This window comes from Somniosus microcephalus, unplaced genomic scaffold (assembly GCF_052327205.1).
Source record: "Somniosus microcephalus isolate GS21.2 unplaced genomic scaffold, FLI_Smic_1.0 unresolved_chr7, whole genome shotgun sequence".
Taxonomy (NCBI): domain Eukaryota; kingdom Metazoa; phylum Chordata; class Chondrichthyes; order Squaliformes; family Somniosidae; genus Somniosus; species Somniosus microcephalus.
Window position 1 is genome coordinate 7,812,182 of NW_028225185.1, and position 20,083 is coordinate 7,832,264.

Genomic DNA, 20,083 nt, shown 5'->3' on the forward strand with positions numbered 1-20,083 from the left:
CGGGTCATTCCGTGTTTCCTTTTCTATGTTTGCATTCGTCACAGGGAGACATTCGACTATGGTCGAGTGGAATAACTCCATTGGATCCACTGCAAGGTCTTCTTCCACCGTCGGCAACGGTAGACGTGACAATCCATCAGCATTTCCATGCTGTTTAGTTCCTTTGTACTCGATGTCATATTGGTGTGCCCCTAGGAAAAGGGACCATCTCTGCAGCCGTTGTGCTGTCATTATCGGTACGCCCTTCTGAGGGTTGAAAATGGAGACAAGAGGTTGATGATCGGTTAGTAGAGTAAATTTTTGACCGTGCAGATAGTGATTGAACTTCTTCACCCCCCACACCAGGCTGAGGGCCTCTCTGTCAATCTGGGCGTAGTTACGCTCGGCAGAAGTTAACGAGCGTGACGCAAAAGCTATCGGCCTCTCCGAACCATCAAGGAATTTATGTGACAGTACCGCCCCAATGCCGTAGGGAGACGCATCACACGCCAGCCTGACTGGCAGTGCTGGGTTGTAGTGAGCCAATACTTCCTTTGAAGTGATTAAGTCCTTACTCTTCTGAAAAGCACGCTTACAATCATCGCTCCATTTCCATGCTACCCCCGTTCGTAGCAGGGCGTTCAGTGGGTGCAGAATTGTCGAAAAACTTATGATAGTAATTCATCAACCCGAGGAATGACCTCAGCTGCGACACATTTTCAGGCGCTGGGGCCTTAACAACCGCTTCAATTTTGTCAGGGGACTTATGTAACCCCTCTTCATCAATCACGTGGCCACAATACGATATCTGTTTCTTAAAAAATTCGCACTTGGGGCGGTTGGCTCGCAGCCCATGTTCCCGTAGTCTAGTGAGCACCTGTTCTAGGTTGTTAAGGTGCTCACTGTCATCTTCACCTGTTACAAGGATGTCGTCCAAGTAACACTGAGTCCCCGGAATCCCTTGCAGGACTTGTTCCATCGCTCTTTGCCATATCGCCGGAGCCGATGCTACTCCGAATACCAATCGATGATACTGGTAAAGACCTTTGTGAGTGTTTATCGTGAGATACTTCCTAGAGGACTCTTCAACCTCCATCTGCAAATATGCTTGTGCTAGGTCAATTTTTGTAAAACGCTTCCCTCCAGACAGCGAGGCGAAGATGTCTTCTATCCTTGGAAGAGGATATTGTACTGTGCGAAGGACAGGGTTCACCGTCACCTTGAAATCCCCACAGATGCGAATCTTCCTTGGCTCTCCGGACTTATTGGTTAACGTTTTCTTCATGACAGGAACGATGGGTGTCGCCCACTCGCTCCAGTCGACCTTAGACAACACGCCCGCCTTCTCCAGATTCTCCAGCTCTGCCTCGACGGCTGGGTGAATTGCATATGGTACCGGTCTCGCTTTGAAAAACTTGGGAATTGCATTCTCTTCTATTTTTATCGAGGCGGTTACGCCTTTAAGCGTGCCCAGTTCTTGTTGAAATACCTCTTTGGCGTTAGCTAAGATTGTTGACAATTGTCCAGGAGTGACGTCTTCATCTTTTTTACCGTCCACCGTCATTGCATGAATGGAGTGCCAATCTAAGTTTATCTTCCTGATCCATTCCCGTCCCAATAACGGTGGTCCACCATTTGGCAGTATGTAGAGATACAATTTCCGTATTTTCTTGCCATTGTATTCGACAGACACCCTTATTTTTCCTCTGGGGTATACTTTTTGCCCCGTATACGTCGTCAAGACGATGGATGTCTCGCTCAAGGGTATGTGTGAAAATAGCCGCTCGTAGTCTCGTCGATTCATGACGGTTAGCGCTGATCCTGTATCCAATTCCATTTTAACTTGGGACCCTGCTATCGTGAGAGTGACCCAAATGGTTCGGTGATCCTCTTTTGCGATTACATTGTGAAGTTTGAGACAGCGTAGTCTCCTGTTTCCGGATTCACTTTCACTCATCTGGTCTTCGGAACTACTGTCCGTCATCTTTTGTACTTTCTTGTACGGTTCCTTAGTAGCCTTTTTGTTGTCGCTGGTCTTCTTCCCAGACCTACAAACTCGTGCAATGTGTCCAATCTTCCCGCATTGTCTGCATATTTTGTCTTTGGACCAGCAGTCCTTCTGGTCATGGTTAGTTCTGCCGCAGCGATAACATTTTGCAAATCCCCGTGTCATTTCGTGGGTGCCGTATTCCTGTGGTTTTTGTTGAATTTCTGCAGCTCCCCTGGCTGCTGCTTCATATGATACTGCCACGCTGTAAGCCTTATCTAGCGTCAGCTCTTTTTCTGCGAGTAACTTCTTCTGTGTTCCTTCACTCAGGAGTCCACAGACAAATTTGTCCCGTAGGGTACCTGCCAGTCCTGCTCCAAACTGGCAGTGCTTTGATAGCTTGCGTAGTTCCGTAAGATACTCAGCATTGCTCTCATCTTTGTGCTGAGTTCTCCTGTGGAATTTAAATCTTTCTGCTATCAACAGCGGTGCAGGGTTTAAGTGCTCCTGTAGAACAGCAACAATTTCGTTAAAACTCTTCACCTTCGGTTTGGCTGGAGTAATCAGATCCCGCAATAGGCCGTACGTTCTAGCGCCCATTACGTTTAGCAATATTGATGCCTTTTTCCCCTCCGCTATTTCATTTGCCTCAAAATATACCTCGACTCTTTCCACATACGTGGTCCAGTCCTCTAATGTATTATCAAAAGCAGTGATACAGCCAGTCTTCGGCATCTTTCAAATCTAAAATGGCGCCTCCCGCGCTTTGCCTTCTTCTCCGATTTAACAAAATGGCGCCTCCCGCGCTTTTCCTTCTTCCCCGCTGTTGTTAGCGCTGCTTTCCACGGTTTCTTGCGCGTATTCTTTTTCTTTTATTATTTTCCCGTCATGGAGCGGATCCTCTGGGACACTTCCCTCCCTCTTCTGAGGTCCGAACGCTGCCCAGCTTCGAAACACCGGCCGCGCCCTGTATGCGCCACCCTCTCTCGCTCTCCTTGCTTCCCGACTCGCTGCCCGGCCCCGTTGCAGCTCAGGAAGGATCAGAGCACTACCTGCCACCAGCCCGATTAGCTGGGAAACCACGGACCGAGGAACCCAGCCTGGCTCTGGAACTTCGCTCCTGCAAAGCCTTGAACCCGATGATTGACGGTCGACGCCCGTTCCTCGAGTTTCAATGGACTCTATTTTTTTCTTTCTTCTGGCTCCGACCTTCAACAACGTCGTCGGAGCTGTTGCTGAGTTGCAGGTAAGTTCGTTTCTAACACGTCGCCAGTGTTAAGTCCGTGAATGATTGAGACACGGACTAGCAGGAGAGAAACAAACAGATCTTTACTGGTGGAAGGCATAAACAAAACTAACAAAACAGAGGCTCTCTAGCGCCTTTTATACAGGGGTGGTCACTGCCGGTACTGCAGACTGAGACCAGTTATTCTCTTAAAGGTACATACACAACACACCCCTCCCTATCTCTGTAACCTCCTCCAGCCCTACACTCCTCCCTATCTCTGTAACCTCCTCCAGCCCTACACCCCTCCCTATCTCTGTAACCTCCTCCAGCCCTACAACCCTCCCCACCTCTGTAACCCCCTCCAGCTCAACACCCCTCCCTATATATGTAACCTCCTCCAGCCCTACACCCCTCCCTATCTCTGTAAGCCCCTCCAGCCCCTACACCCCTCCCCATCTCTGTAACCTCCTCCAGCGCCTACACCCCTCCCCATCTCTGTAACCTCCTCCAGCCCTACACCCCTCCCTATCTCTGTAGCCCCCTCCAGCCCCTACACCCCTCCCTATCTCTGTAACCTCCTCCAGCCCCTACACCCCTCCCTATCTCTGTAAGCTCCTCCAGCCCCTACACCCCTCCCTATCTCTGTAACCTCCTCCAGCCCTACACCCCTCCCTATCTCTGTAACCCCCTCCAGCCCCTACACCCCTCCCTATCTCTGTAACCCCCTCCAGTCCCTACACCCCTCCCTATCTCTGTAACCCCCTCCAGCCCCTACACCCCCCCATCTCTGTAACCTCCTCCAGCCCCTACACCCCTTCCCATCTCTGTAACCTCCTCCAGCCCTACACCCCTCCCTATCTCTGTAACCCCCTCCAGCCCCTACACTCCTCCCTATCTCTGTAACCTCCTCCAGCCCCTACACCCCTACCCAACTCTGTAACCTCCTCCAGCCCTACACCCCTCCCTAACTCTGTAACCCCCTCCAGCCCCTACACCCCTCCCTATCTCTGTAACCTCCACCAGCCCCTATACCCCTCCCTATCTCTGTAACCCCCTCCAGCCCCACACCCCTCCCTATCTATGTAACCTCCTCGCTGCCCCACTCCCTATCTCTATAACTTCCTCCAGCCCCTACACCCCTCCCCATCTCTGTAACCTCCTCCAGCCGTACACCCCTCCCTATCTCTGTAACCTGCTCCAGCCACTACACCCCTCCCTATCTCTGTAACCTCCTGCAGCCCCTACACCCCTCGCTATCTCTGTAGCCTCCTCCAGCCCCTACACCCCTCCCTATCTCTGTAACCCCTTCCAGCCCTACACCCCTCCCTATCTCTGTAACCTCCTCCAGCCCCTACACCCCTCCCTATCTCTGTAACCTCCTCCAGCCCCTACACCCCTCCCTATCTCTGTAATCCCCTCCAGCCCTACACCCCTCCCTATCTCTGTAACCTCCTCCAGCCCTCCACCCCTCCCTATGTCTGTAACCTCCTCCAGCCCTACACTCCTCCCTATCTCTGTAACCTCCTCCAGCCCTACACCCCTCCCCACCTCTGTAACCCCCTCCAGCTCAACACCCCTCCCTATATCTGTAACCTCCTCCAGACCTACACCCCTCCCTATCTCTGTAACCCCCTCCAGCCCCTACACCCCTCCCCATCTCTGTAACCTCCTCCAGCCCCTACACCCCTCCCCATCTCTGTAACATCCTCCAGCCCTACACCCCTCCCTAACTCTGTAACCCCCTCCAGCCCCTACACCCCTCCCTATCTCTGTTAGCTCCTCCAGCCCCTACACCCCTCCCTATCTCTGTAACCCTCTCCAGCCCCTACACCCCTCCCTATCTCTGTAGCCTCCTCCAGCCCCTATGTGGTAAACCACTGTTTGTATTCCACTGTGTACATGCCTGGACATGCCTCGGCTGACTCCTCCCACAAGTCATAGTATAAAGGTGACTGCTCCCCAGCCCTTTGTATTCTGGACCGGTCGACCACTCGAGGCAGACCTTCATTCTTTTGTTAATAAAAGCCTTTAGTTACTCTCTTAACTCTCAGTCTTTTATGAGTAATTGATAGCGCATCAATTTTATTAACAAAATTTTTATAATGGAGAAGATCCTCACACCAGCATGCCTGGACTTAGATCATCGGGAGGCGGACTCATCCACCAAGTTTACTCACTGGCTTAAGTGTTTCGAAAAATTCCTGACCGCCTCCGCAGCAATCAAATCGGACGAGGACAAACTGGATGTCCTGACCTCCAAAGTGAACCACCGAGTGTACTCGGTCATCCAAGACGCGACCTCGTACGCGGACGCTATCAAGCTCCTCAAGGACCAGTACACGCGCCCAGTGAACGAAGTGTACGCCAGGCACCTTCTGGGGAGTCGTAAACAACAACCTGGGGAATCGACCGTGGAATACCTTCAGGCACTGTCTGTGCTTGGCCGGGCCTGTGGTTGTAAGGATGTAAAGGCCGCCGTGTACACAGAGGAACTTATCCGGGACGCTTTTGTAGCGGGCCACAGATCCAATTACACTCGACAGCGACTGTTGGAGCAGAGTGACCTCGACCTCAACAAGGCCTCTAAACTCGCACTATCATTGGATGCAGCCTACCGGGGCATGGATGCCTACTCCTCTGCACCATGGACGCCGCGGGGAATGACAGCCTGGGACACGGTAGGACCGCCTCATAGCGCCGTGCCACCCCAGCCACACCCCAGCAATGGCCCAACTACCGCAGCAGTGTCCCAAGGCCAGACAGCAGTGCCCCAAGGCCAGAAATGCTACTTCTGTGGCCAGGCAAAACACCCCAGAGCGCGCTGCCCGGCGAAAAACGCGATCTGCTCGGGCTGCGGGAAGAAGGGACACTACGCTAGCGTCTGCAGGGCCAAAGCCACCCCGAACCCCAGCAGCGCCGCGTGTGGGCCATGCGGTCCGCCATCTTGGGCCTCCCCGGCCATGTGCGAACCACCGGTACAGCAGCCATTTTGGACGCCTCCAGCCACATGGGGATCATGGACGCCGCCATCTTGGAGGACAGCCGGAACGCAGCAGGCCCCCAACACCGCCTCATCTGATACCCGCAGCGACACACCGACCCCTACGCTGGCATCCGTTACACTGGACCAAGCGAGACCGCACCAGCTGGCCAATTCCACAATGGACATTAAGGTAAATGGTCACGATACAATCTGCCTTTTTGACTCTGGGAGCACGGAGAGCTTCATCCACCCCGACACGGTGCGGCGTTGCTCTCTCCCAGTCCTGCCTGCGCACCAGCGGATTTCTATGGCCTCCGAGTCCCAGTCGGCGGACATCGGCGGCTACTGCGTGGTGACACTTGTAGTAGACGGGACTGTGTACGATCATTTTAAACTTCTGGTCCTGCCCGACCTCTGCGCTGCCGTCCTGCTGGGGTTAGATTTTCAGTGCCACCTTAAAAGTGTTACGATGGCGTACGGTGGACCCCTACCCCCACTCACAGTCCGCAGCCAGCAGCTTCCAAAAACCAGGTGCAACCTCTCCACACTCAGAGTCACCACCCCCCCACTGTTTGCTAACCTCACCCCCGACTGTAAGCCCATCGCCACAAAGAGCAGGCGATACAGTGCCGGGGACAGGGTTTTCATTAAAACCGAAGTGGAGCGGCTCCTGAAGGAAGGGATTATTGAGGGCAGCACCAGCCCCTGGCGAGCCCAGGTTGTGGTCGTTAAGACCGGCGAGAAGCAGCGCCTGGTCATCGACTACAGCCAGACAATAAATCGCTACACCCTGCTGGACGCCTACCCACTCCCCCGCATAGCTGATATGGTCAACCAGATCGCGCAGTACCGCGTCTTCTCGACCATTGACCTGAAATCAGCGTACCACCAGCTCCCTATCTGCCCTGAGGACCGCCAGTATACTGCCTTTGAGGCAAACGGCCGCCTCTATCACTTCCTTAGGGTTCCCTTTGGCGTCACCAACGGGGTCTCCGTCTTCCAAAGGGAGATGGACCGGATGGTAGATCAAAATGCGTTGCAGGCCACTTTCCCATATCTGGACAATGTGACCATCTGCGGCCGTGACTTGCAGGACCATGACGCAAACCTCGAAAAATTCCTCCGCACCGCCCAACTCCTGAACCTGACATAAACAAGGAGAAGTGCATATTCCGCACAAACCGCCTCGCCATCCTTGGCTGTGTTGTGGAACACGGAGTCATCGGCCCCGACCCCGACCGGATGCGTCCCCTTATGGAACTCCCACTGCCCCACTGCCTCAAGGCCCTGAAGAGGTGCCTAGGGTTTTTCTCCTATTACGCCCAGTGGGTCCCCTACTATGCGGACAAGGCCCGTCCGCTGATCAAGTCCACCTCTTTTCCCTTGATGGCAGAGGCCCGCTTAGCCTTCCACCGTATCAAGGAGGACATTGCCAAAGCCACCATGCACGCAGTGGACGAATCCATCCCCTTCCAGGTGGAAAGCGAAGCGTCCGACTTTGCCCTGGCCGCTACCCTCAATCAGGCGGGGAGACCCGTGGCCTTCTTTTCACGAACCCTCCAAGGCCCGGAGACCAGACACTCCGCTGTTGAGAAGGAGGCCCAGGCGATTGTGGAGGCTGTGCGTCATTGGAGGCACTACCTGGCCGGAAAACGATTTACCCTGCTCACTGACCAGCATTCAGTTGCTTTCATGTTTAACAACAAGCAGAGGGGCAAATCAAAAATGACAAGATCTTGAGGTGGAGAATCGAACTTTCCACCTACAGTTACGAGATCTTGTACCGGCCCGGGAAGCTCAATGAACCCCCGGATGCGCTATCGCGTGGCACCTGCGCCAGCGCGCAGATTGATAGACTGCGGGCCCTCCACAATGACCTCTGCCACCCAGGGGTCACCAGGTTCTTCCACTTCATCAAGGCCCGCAACCTGCCTTACTCTATTGAGGAGGTCAGGACCATGACCAGGAACTGCCAAGTCTGCGCTGAGTGCAAACCGCACTTTTATAGACCAGACAGGGCCCACCTGATAAAAGCCACTCACCCCTTCGAGCGCCTGAGCGTTGATTTTAAAGGGCCTCTCCCCTCCTCCGACCGCAATGTGTACTTCCTCAATATTATTGATGAGTACTCCCGTTTCCCGTTCGCCATCCCCTGCCCGGACATGACCAGTGCCACGGTCATTAAATGTCTGAACGACCTCTTCACCCTGTTCGGTTTCCCCAGCTATATCCATAGCGACCGGGGCTCATCGTTTATGAGCGACGAACTCCGTCAGTACCTGCTAACTAGGGGTATTGCCACAAGCAGGACCACCAGTTACAACCCCCGGGGGAACGGACAGGTGGAAAGAGAAAATGCGACAGTTTGGAAGGCCGCCCTGCTAGCCTTAAAGTCTAGGGGCCTTCCAACCTCCCGCTGGCAGGATGTGCTCCCCGATGCGCTCCACTCTATTCGGTCACTGCTCTGCACTGCCACTAACGCCACCCCTCATGAGAAAATGTTTGTCTTCCCAAGGAAGCCCACATCGGGGACATCGCTACCGCCATGGCTGACGTCCCCAGGGCCGGTCCTACTGAGAAGACACGTGAGGACCCATAAAACGGACCCCCTGGTCGAGAGGGTCGACCTCCTCCACGCCAATCCCCAGTGTGCTTACATTGCATACCTGGCCGGGCGGGAGGACACAGTCTCCATAAGAGACCTTGCACCCTCGGGGGCCGCAGTAACCCACTACTCACAACCACCCCCCCCCACGACCCGATATCCAGTCCCAGCAGACGGCAGGCCTGGGCCCCGCGACCCGCTCGACATCTACGAGGACGACACGCCTGTGCCACAGCCTACGCTGGACTCGACGCCGGAAGCTCCACTACCCCTGCCGTCGCCACGCCGATCACAGCGGCAGACAAGACCTCCGGAGGGACTCCAATACACTAACTTTTAATACACTTCACCCCGCCGGACTCAATTTTAAACAAGGGGTGAATGTGGTAAACCACTGTTTGTATTCCACTGTGTACATGCCTGGACATACCTCGGCTGACTCCTCCCACAAGTCCTAGTATAAAGGTGACTGCTCCCCAGCCCTTTGTATTCTGGACCGGTCGACCACTCGAGGCAGACCTTCATTCTTTTGTTAATAAAAGCCTTTAGTTACTCTCTTAACTCTCAGTCTTTTATGAGTAATTGATAGCGCATCACCCCACACCCCTCCCTATCTCTGTAACCCCCTCCAACCCCTACGCCCCTCCCTATTTCTGTAACCTCCTCCAGCCCTACACCCCTCCCTATCTCTGTAACCTCCTCCAGCCCCTACACAAATCCCTATCTCTGTAACCTCCTCCAGCCCCTACACCCCTCCCTATCTCTGTAACCTCCTTCAGCCCCTACACCCCTCCCTATCTCTGTAACCTCCTCCAGCCCTACACCCCTCCCTATCTCTGTAACCTCCTCCAGACCCTACACCCCTCCCTATCTCTGTAACCTCCTTCAGCCCCTACGCCCCTCCCTATTTCTGTAACCTCCTCCAGCCCTACACCCCTCCCTATCTCTGTAACCTCCTCCAGCCCCTACACAAATCCCTATCTCTGTAACCTCCTCCAGCCCCTACACCCCTCCCTATCTCTGTAACCTCCTTCAGCCCCTACACCCCTCCCTATCTCTGTAACCTCCTCCAGCCCCTACACCCCTCCCTATTTCTGTAACCCCCTCCAGCCCCTACACCCCTCCCTATCTCTGTAACCTCCTCTAGCCCCTATACCCCGCCCTATCTCTGTAACCTCCTCCAGCCCTACACCCCTCCCCATCTATGTAACCCCCTCCAGCTCAACACCCCTCCCTATATCTGTAACCTCTTCCAGCCCTACACCCCTCCCTATCTCTGTAACCTCCTCCAGCCCCTACACCCCTCCCTATCTCTGTAACCTCCTCCAGCCCCTCCACACCTCCCTATTTCTGTAACCCCCTCCAGCCCCTACACCCCTCCCTATCTCTGTAACCCCCTCCAGCCCCTACACCCCTCCCCATCTCTGTAACCTCCTCCAGCCCCTACACCCCTCCCCATCTCTGTAACATCCTCCAGCCCTACAACCCTCCCTAACTCTGTAACCCCCTCCAGCCCCTACACCCCTCCCTATCTCTGTTAGCTCCTCCAGCCCCTACACCCCTCCCTATCTCTGTAATCCCCTCCAGCCCTACACCCCTCCCTATCTCTGTAACCCCCTCCAGCCCCTACACCCCTCCCTATCTCTGTAACCTCCTCCAGCCCCTATGTGGTAAACCACCGTTTGTATTCCACTGTGTACATGCCTGGACATGCCTCGGCTGACTCCTCCCACAAGTCATAGTATAAAGGTGACTGCTCCCCAGCCCTTTGTATTCTGGACCGGTCGACCACTTGAGGCAGACCTTCATTCTTTTGTTAATAAAACCCTTTAGTTACTCTCTTAACTCTCAGTCTTTTATGAGTAATTGATAGCGCATCACCCGACACCCCTCCCTATCTCTGTAAACTCCTACAGCCTCTACACCCCTCCCTATCTCTGTAACCACCTCCAGCCCTACTCCCCTCCCTATCTCTGTAACCTCCTCCAGCCCTACACCCCTGCCTATCCCTGTAACCTCCTCCAGCCCTGCACCCCTCCCTATCTCTGTAACCTCCTCCAGCCCTGCACCCCTCCCTATCTCTGTAACCCCCTCCAGTCCCTACAGCCCTCCCTATCTCTGTAACCCCCTCCAGCCCCTACACCCCCACCCCATCTCTGTAACCTCCTCCAGCCCCTACACCCCTACCCATCTCTGTAACCTCCTCCAGCCCTACACCCCTCCCTATCTCTGTAACCCCCTCCAGCCCCTACACTCCTCCCCATCTCTGTAACCTCCTCCAGCCCCTACACCCCTATTCAACTCTGTAACCTCCTCCAGCCATACACCCCTGCCTATCTCTGTAACCCCCTCCAGCCCCTACACCCCTCCCTATCTCTGTAACCTCCACCAGCCCCTGCACCCCTCCCTATCTCTGTAACCTCCTCCAGCCTCACAGCCCTCCCTATCTCTGTAACCTCCTCGCTGCCCCACTCCCTATCTCTGTAACCTCCTCCAGCCCCTACACCCCTCCCTATCTCTGTAACCTCCTCCAGCCCCTACACCCCTCCCTATCTCTGTAACCCCCTCCAGCCCTACACCCCTCCCCATCTCTGTAACCTCCTCCAGCCGTACACCCCTCCCTATCTCTGTAACCTTCTCCAGCCCCTACACCCCTCCCTATCTCTGTAACCTCCTCCAGCCCTACACTCCTCCCTATCTCTGTAACCTCCTCCAGCCCTACACCCCTCCCTATCTCTGTAACCTCCTCCAGCCCTACAACCCTCCCCATCTCTGTAACCCCCTCCAGCCCTACACCCCTCCCCATCTCTGTAACCTCCTCCAGCTCAACACCCCTCCCTATATCTGTAACCTCCTCCAGCCCTACACCCCTCCCTATCTCTGTAACCCCCTCCAGCCCCTACACCCCCCATCTCTGTAACCTCCTCCAGCCCCTACACCCCTCCCCATCTCTGTAACCTCCTCCAGCCCTACACCCCTCCCTATCTCTGTAACCCCCTCCAGCCCCTACACCCCTCCCTATCTCTGTAACCTCCTCCAGCCCTACACCCCTACCTATCTCTGTAACACCCTCCAGCCCCTACACCCCTCCCTATCTCTGTAAGCTCCTCCAGCCCCTACACCCCTCCCTATCTCTGTAACCTCCTCCAGCCCTATACCCCTCCCTATCTCTGTAACCTCCTCCAGCCCCTACACCCCTCCCTATCTCTGTAACCCCCTCCAGTCCCTACACCCCTCCCTACCTCTGTAACCCCCTCCAGCCCCCACCCCCCCATCTCTGTAACCTCCTCCAGCCCCTACACCCCTACCCATCTCTGTAACCTCCTCCAGCCCTACACCCCTCCCTATCTCTGTAATCCCCTCCAGCCCTACACCCCTCCCTATCTCTGTAACCTCCTCCAGCCCTGCATCCCTCCCTATCTCTGCAACCTCCTCCAGCCCACCACCCCTCCCTATCTCTGTAACCCCCACCAGCCCCTACACCCCTCCCTATCTCTGTAACCCCCTCCAGCCCCTACCTATCTCTATTACCTCCTCCAGCCCCTACACCCCTCCCTATCTCTGTAAGGCCCTCTAGCCCTACACCCCTCCTTATCTCTGTAACCTCCTCCAGCCCCTACACCCCTCCCTATCTCTGTAACCCCCTCCAGCCCCTACACCTCTCCCTATCTCTGTAACCTCCTCCAGCCCTACACCCCTCCCTATCTCTGTAACCTCCTCCAGCACCTTCACCCCCACCCCATCTCTGTAACCTCCTCCAGCCCTACACCCCTCCCTATCTCTGTAACCCCCTCCAGCCCCTACACTCCTCCCCAACTCTGTAACCTCCTCCAGCCCCTACACCCCTACCCAACTCTGTAACCTACTCCAGCCCTTCACCCCTCCCTATCTCTGTAACCCCCTCCAGCCCCTACACCCCTCCCTATCTCTGTAAACTCCACCAGCCCCTACACCCCTCCCTATCTCTGTAACCTCCTCCAGCCCTACACCCCTCCCCTTCTCTGTAACCTCCTCCAGCCGTACACCCCTCCCTATCTCTGTAACCTCCTCCAGCCACTACACCCCTCCCTATCTCTGTAACCTCCTCCAGCTCCTACACCCCTCCCTATCCCTGTAAACCCCTCCAGCCCCCACACCCCTCCCTATCTCTGTAACCCCCTCCAGCCCCTACACCCCTCCCTATTTCTGTAACCTCCTCCAGCACTACACCCCTCCCTATCTCTGTAACCTCCTCCAGCCCCTACACCCCTCCCTATCTCTGTAACCTCCTCCAGCCCATACACCCCTCCCTATCTCTGTAACCCCCTCCAGCCCCTACACCCCTCCCTATCTCTGTAAGCTCCTCCAGCCCCTACACCCCTCCCTATCTCTGTAACCTCCTCCAGCCCTACACCCCTCCCTATCTCTGTAACCTCCTCCAGCCCCTACACGCCTCCCTATCTCTGTAACCCCCTCCAGTCCCTACACCCCTCCCTACCTCTGTAACCCCCTCCAGCCCCCACACCCCCCCATCTCTGTAAACTCCTCCAGCCCCTACACCCCTACCCATCTCTGTAACCTCCTCCAGCCCTACACCGCTCCCTATCTCTGTAACCCCCTCCAGCCCTACACCCCTCCCTATCTCTGTAACCTCCTCCAGCCCTGCATCCCTCCCTATCTCTGCAACCTCCTCCAACCCTCCACCCCTCCCTATCTCTGTAACCACCACCAGCCCCTACACCCCTCCCTATCTCTGTAACCCCCTCCAGCCCCTACCTATCTCTATAACCTCCTCCAGCCCCGACACCCCTCCCTATCTCTGTAAGGCCCTCTAGCCCTAGACCCCTCCTTATCTCTGTAACCTCCTCCAGCCCCTACACCCCTCCCTATCTCTGTAACCCCCTCCAGCCCCTACACTTCTCCCTATCTCTGTAACCTCCTCCAGCCCTACACCCCTCCCTATCTCTGTAACCTCCTCCAGCCCCTTCACCCCCACCCCATCTCTGTAACCTCCTCCAGCCCTACACCCCTCCCTATCTCTGTAACCCCCTCCAGCCCCTACACTCCTCCCCAACTCTGTAACCTCCTCCAGCCCCTACACCCCTACCCAACTCTGTAACCTACTCCAGACCTTCACCCCTCCCTATCTCTATAACCCCCTCCAGCCCCTACACCCCTCCCTATCTCTGTAACCTCCACCAGCCCCTACACCCCTCCCTATCTCTGCAACCTCCTCCAGCCCTACACCCCTCCCCTTCTCTGTAACCTCCTCCAGCCGTACACCCCTCCCTATCTCTGTAACCTCCTCCAGCCACTACACCCCTCCCTATCTCTGTAACCTCCTCCAGCTCCTACACCCCTCCCTATCCCTGTAAACCCCTCCAGCCCCCACACCCCTCCCTATCTCTGTAACCCCCTCCAGCCCCTACACCCCTCCCTATTTCTGTAACCTCCTCCAGCCCTACACCCCTCCCTATCTCTGTAACCTCCTCCAGCCCCTACACCCCTCCCTATCTCTGTAACCTCCTCCAGCCCCTACACCCCTCCCTATCTCTGTAACCCCCTCCAGCCCCTACACCCCTCCCTATCTCTGTAACCTCCTCCAGCCCCTACACCCCTCCCTATCTCTGTAACCTCCTCCAGCCCCTACACCCCTCCCTATCTCTGTAACCTCCTCCAGCCCCTACACCCCTCCCTATTTCTGTAACCCCCTCCAGCCCCTACACCCCTCCCTATCTCTGTAACCTCCTCTAGCCCCTATACCCCTCCCTATCTCTGTAACCTCCTCCAGCCCTACACCCCTCCCTATCTCTGTAACCCCCTCCAGCCCCTACACCCCTCCCTATCTCTGTAACCCCCTCCAGCCCTACACCCCTCCCCATCTCTGTAACCCCCTCCAGCGCCTACACCCCTCCCTATCTCTGTAACCCCCTCCAGCCCCCACACCCCCCCCTATCTGTGTAACCTCCTCCAGCCCTACACCCCTCCCTATCTCTGTAACCTCCTCCAGCCCCTACACCTCTCCCTATCTCTGTAACCCCCTCCAGCCCCTACACCCCTCCCTATCTCTGTAACTTCCTCCAGCCCCTACACCCCTCCCTATCTCTGTAACCCTGTCCAGCCCCTACGCACCTCCCTATGTCTGTAACCCCCTCCAGCCCCTACACCCCTCCCTATCTCTGTAACCTCCTCCAGCCCTACACCCCTCCCTATCTCTGTAACCTCCTCCAGCCCTACACCCCTCCCTATCTCTGTAACCTCCTCCAGCCCAACACACCTCCCCATCTCTGTAACCCCCTCCAGCCCCTACACCCCTCCCTATCTCTGTAACCCCTCCAGCCCCTACACCCCTCACCATCTCTGTAACCTCCTCCAGCCCCTACACCCCTCCCCATCTCTGTAACCTCCTCCAGCCCCTACACCCCTCCCCATCTCTGTAACCTCCTCCAGCCCTACACCCCTCCCCATCTCTGTAACCCCTCCAGCCCTACACCCCTCCCCATCTCTGTAACCCCCTCCAGCCCCTACACCCCTCCCTATCTCTGTAACCTCCTCCAGCCCGACACCCCTCCCTATCTCTGTAACCCCCTCCAGCCCCTACACCCCTCCCTATCTCTGTAACCCCCTCCAGCCCCTACACCCCTCCCTATCTCTGTAACCTCCTCCAGCCCCTACACCCCTCCCTATCTCTGTAACCTCCTCCAGCCCCTACACCCCTCCCTATCTCTGTAACCTCCTCCAGCCCCTACACCTCTCCCTATTTCTGTAACCCCCTCCAGCCCCTACACCCCTCCCTATCTCTGTAACCTCCTCTAGCCCCTATACCCCTCCCTATCTCTGTAACCTCCTCCAGCCCTACACCCCTCCCTATCTCTGTAACCCCCTCCAGCCCCTACACCCCTCCCTATCTCTGTAACCCCCTCCAGCCCTACACCCCTCCCCATCTCTGTAACCCCCTCCAGCCCCTACACTCCTCCCCAACTCTGTAACCTCCTCCAGCCCCTACACCCCTACCCAACTCTGTAACCTACTCCAGACCTTCACCCCTCCCTATCTCTGTAACCCCCTCCAGCCCCTACACCCCTCCCTATCTCTGTAACCTCCACCAGCCCCTACACCCCTCCCTATCTCTGCAACCTCCTCCAGCCCTACACCCCTCCCCTTCTCTGTAACCTCCTCCAGCCGTACACCCCTCCCTATCTCTGTAACCTCCTCCAGCCACTACACCCCTCCCTATCTCTGTAACCTCCTCCAGCTCCTACACCCCTCCCTATCCCTGTAAACCCCTCCAGCCCCCACACCCCTCCCTATCTCTGTAACCCCCTCCAGCCCCTACACCCCTCCCTATTTCTGTAACCTCCTCCAGCCCTACACCCCTCCCTATCTCTGTAACCTCCTCCAGCCCCTACACCCCTCCCTATCTCTGTAACCTCCTCCAGCCCCTACACCCCTCCCTATCTCTGTAACCCCCTCCAGCCCCTACACCCCTCCCTATCTCTGTAACCTCCTCCAGCCCCTACACCCCTCCCTATCTCTGTAACCTCCTCCAGCCCCTACACCCCTCCCTATCTCTGTAACCTCCTCCAGCCCCTACACCCCTCCCTATTTCTGTAACCCCCTCCAGCCCCTACACCCCTCCCTATCTCTGTAACCTCCTCTAGCCCCTATACCCCTCCCTATCTCTGTAACCTCCTCCAGCCCTACACCCCTCCCTATCTCTGTAACCCCCTCCAGACCCTACACCCCTCCCTATCTCTGTAACCCCCTCCAGCCCTACACCCCTCCCCATCTCTGTAACCCCCTCCAGCGCCTACACCCCTCCCTATCTCTGTAACCCCCTCCAGCCCCCACACCCCTCCCTATCTCTGTAACCTCCTCCAGCCCTACACCCCTCCCTATCTCTGTAACCTCCTCCAGCCCCTACACCTCTCCCTATCTCTGTAACCCCCTCCAGCCCCTACACCCCTCCCTATCTCTGTAACTTCCTCCAGCCCCTACACCCCTCCCTATCTCTGTAACCCTGTCCAGCCCCTACGCACCTCCCTATGTCTGTAACCCCCTCCAGCCCCTACACCCCTCCCTATCTCTGTAACCTCCTCCAGCCCTACACCCCTCCCTATCTCTGTAACCTCCTCCAGCCCTACACCCCTCCCTATCTCTGTAACCTCCTCCAGCCCAACACACCTCCCCATCTCTGTAACCCCCTCCAGCCCCTACACCCCTCCCTATCTCTGTAACCCCTCCAGCCCCTACACCCCTCACCATCTCTGTAACCTCCTCCAGCCCCTACACCCCTCCCCATCTCTGTAACCTCCTCCAGCCCCTACACCCCTCCCCATCTCTGTAACCTCCTCCAGCCCTACACCCCTCCCCATCTCTGTAACCCCTCCAGCCCTACACCCCTCCCCATCTCTGTAACCCCCTCCAGCCCCTACACCCCTCCCTATCTCTGTAACCTCCTCCAGCCCGACACCCCTCCCTATCTCTGTAACCCCCTCCAGCCCCTACACCCCTCCCTATCTCTGTAACCCCCTCCAGCCCCTACACCCCTCCCTATCTCTGTAACCTCCTCCAGCCCCTACACCCCTCCCTATCTCTGTAACCTCCTCCAGCCCCTACACCCCTCCCTATCTCTGTAACCTCCTCCAGCCCCTACACCCCTCCCTATTTCTGTAACCCCCTCCAGCCCCTACACCCCTCCCTATCTCTGTAACCTCCTCTAGCCCCTATACCCCTCCCTATCTCTGTAACCTCCTCCAGCCCTACACCCCTCCCTATCTCTGTAACCCCCTCCAGCCCCTACACCCCTCCCTATCTCTGTAACCCCCTCCAGCCATACACCCCTCCCCATCTCTGTAACCCCCTCCAGCGCCTACACCCCTCCCTATCTCTGTAACCCCCTCCAGCCCCCACACCCCTCCCTATCTCTGTAACCTCCTCCAGCCCTACACCCCTCCCTATCTCTGTAACCTCCTCCAGCCCCTACATCTCTCCCTATCTCTGTAACCCCCTCCAGCCCCTACACCCCTCCCTATCTCTGTAACTTCCTCCAGCCCCTACACCTCTCCCTATCTCTGTAACCCCCTCCAGCCCCTACACCCCTCCCTATCTCTGTAACTTCCTCCAGCCCCTACACCCCTCCCTATCTCTGTAACCCCCTCCAGCCCCTACACCCCTCCCTATCTCTGTAACCTCCTCCAGCCCCTACACCCCTCCCTATCTCTGTAACCTCCTCCAGCCCCTACACCCCTCCCTATCTCTGTAACCTCCTCCAGCCCCTACACCCCTCCCTATTTCTGTAACCCCCTCCAGCCCCTACACCCCTCCCTATCTCTGTAACCTCCTCTAGCCCCTATACCCCTCCCTATCTCTGTAACCTCCTCCAGCCCTACACCCCTCCCTATCTCTGTAACCCCCTCCAGCCCCTACACCCCTCCCTATCTCTGTAACCCCCTCCAGCCCTACACCCCTCCCCATCTCTGTAACCCCCTCCAGCGCCTACACCCCTCCCTATCTCTGTAACCCCCTCCAGCCCCCACACCCCTCCCTATCTCTGTAACCTCCTCCAGCCCTACACCCCTCCCTATCTCTGTAACCTCCTCCAGCCCCTACACCTCTCCCTATCTCTGTAACCCCCTCCAGCCCCTACACCCCTCCCTATCTCTGTAACTTCCTCCAGCCCCTACACCCCTCCCTATCTCTGTAACCCTGTCCAGCCCCTACGCACCTCCCTATGTCTGTAACCCCCTCCAGCCCCTACACCCCTCCCTATCTCTGTAACCTCCTCCAGCCCTACACCCCTCCCTATCTCTGTAACCTCCTCCAGCCCTACACCCCTCCCTATCTCTGTAACCTCCTCCAGCCCAACACACCTCCCCATCTCTGTAACCCCCTCCAGCCCCTACACCCCTCCCTATCTCTGTAACCCCTCCAGCCCCTACACCCCTCACCATCTCTGTAACCTCCTCCAGCCCCTACACCCCTCCCCATCTCTGTAACCTCCTCCAGCCCCTACACCCCTCCCCATCTCTGTAACCTCCTCCAGCCCTACACCCCTCCCCATCTCTGTAACCCCTCCAGCCCTACACCCCTCCCCATCTCTGTAACCCCCTCCAGCCCCTACACCCCTCCCTATCTCTGTAACCTCCTCCAGCCCGACACCCCTCCCTATCTCTGTAACCCCCTCCAGCCCCTACACCCCTCCCTATCTCTGTAACCCCCTCCAGCCCCTACACCCCTCCCTATCTCTGTAACCTCCTCCAGCCCCTACACCCCTCCCTATCTCTGTAACCTCCTCCAGCCCCTACACCCCTCACTATCTCTGTAACCTCCTCCAGCCCCTACACCCCTCCCTATTTCTGTAACCCCCTCCAGCCCCTACACCCCTCCCTATCTCTGTAACCTCCTCTAGCCCCTATACCCCTCCCTATCTCTGTAACCTCCTCCAGCCCTACACCCCTCCCTATCTCTGTAACCCCCTCCAGCCCCTACACCCCTCCCTATCTCTGTAACCCCCTCCAGCCCTACACCCCTCCCCATCTCTGTAACCCCCTCCAGCGCCTACACCCCTCCCTATCTCTGTAACCCCCTCCAGCCCCCACACCCCTCCCTATCTCTGTAACCTCCTCCAGCCCTACACCCCTCCCTATCTCTGTAACCTCCTCCAGCCCCTACACCTCTCCCTATCTCTGTAACCCCCTCCAGCCCCTACACCCCTCCCTATCTCTGTAACTTCCTCCAGCCCCTACACCCCTCCCTATCTCTGTAACCCTGTCCAGCCCCTACGCCCCTCCCTATGTCTGTAACCCCCTCCAGCCCCTACACCCCTCCCTATCTCTGTAACCTCCTCCAGCCCTACACCCCTCCCTATCTCTGTAACCTCCTCCAGCCCAACACACCTCCCCATCTCTGTAACCCCCTCCAGCCCCTCCCTATCTCTGTAACCCCCTCCAGCCCCTCACCATCTCTGTAACCTCCTCCAGCCCCTACACCCCTCCCCATCTCTGTAACCTCCTCCAGCCCCTACATCCCTCCCCATCTCTGTAACCTCCTCCAGCCCTACACCCCTCCCCATCTCTGTAACCCCTCCAGCCCTACACCCCTCCCCATCTCTGTAACCCCCTCCAGCCCCTACACCCCTCCCTATCTCTGTAACCTCCTCCAGCCCGACACCCCTCCCTATCTCTGTAACCCCCTCCAGCCCCTACACCCCTCCCTATCTCTGTAACCTCCTCCAGCCCCTACACCCCTCCCCATCTCTGTAACCTCCTCCAGCCCTACAACCCCCCGAGATCTCTGCGCTCCTCCAATTCTGGCCTCTCG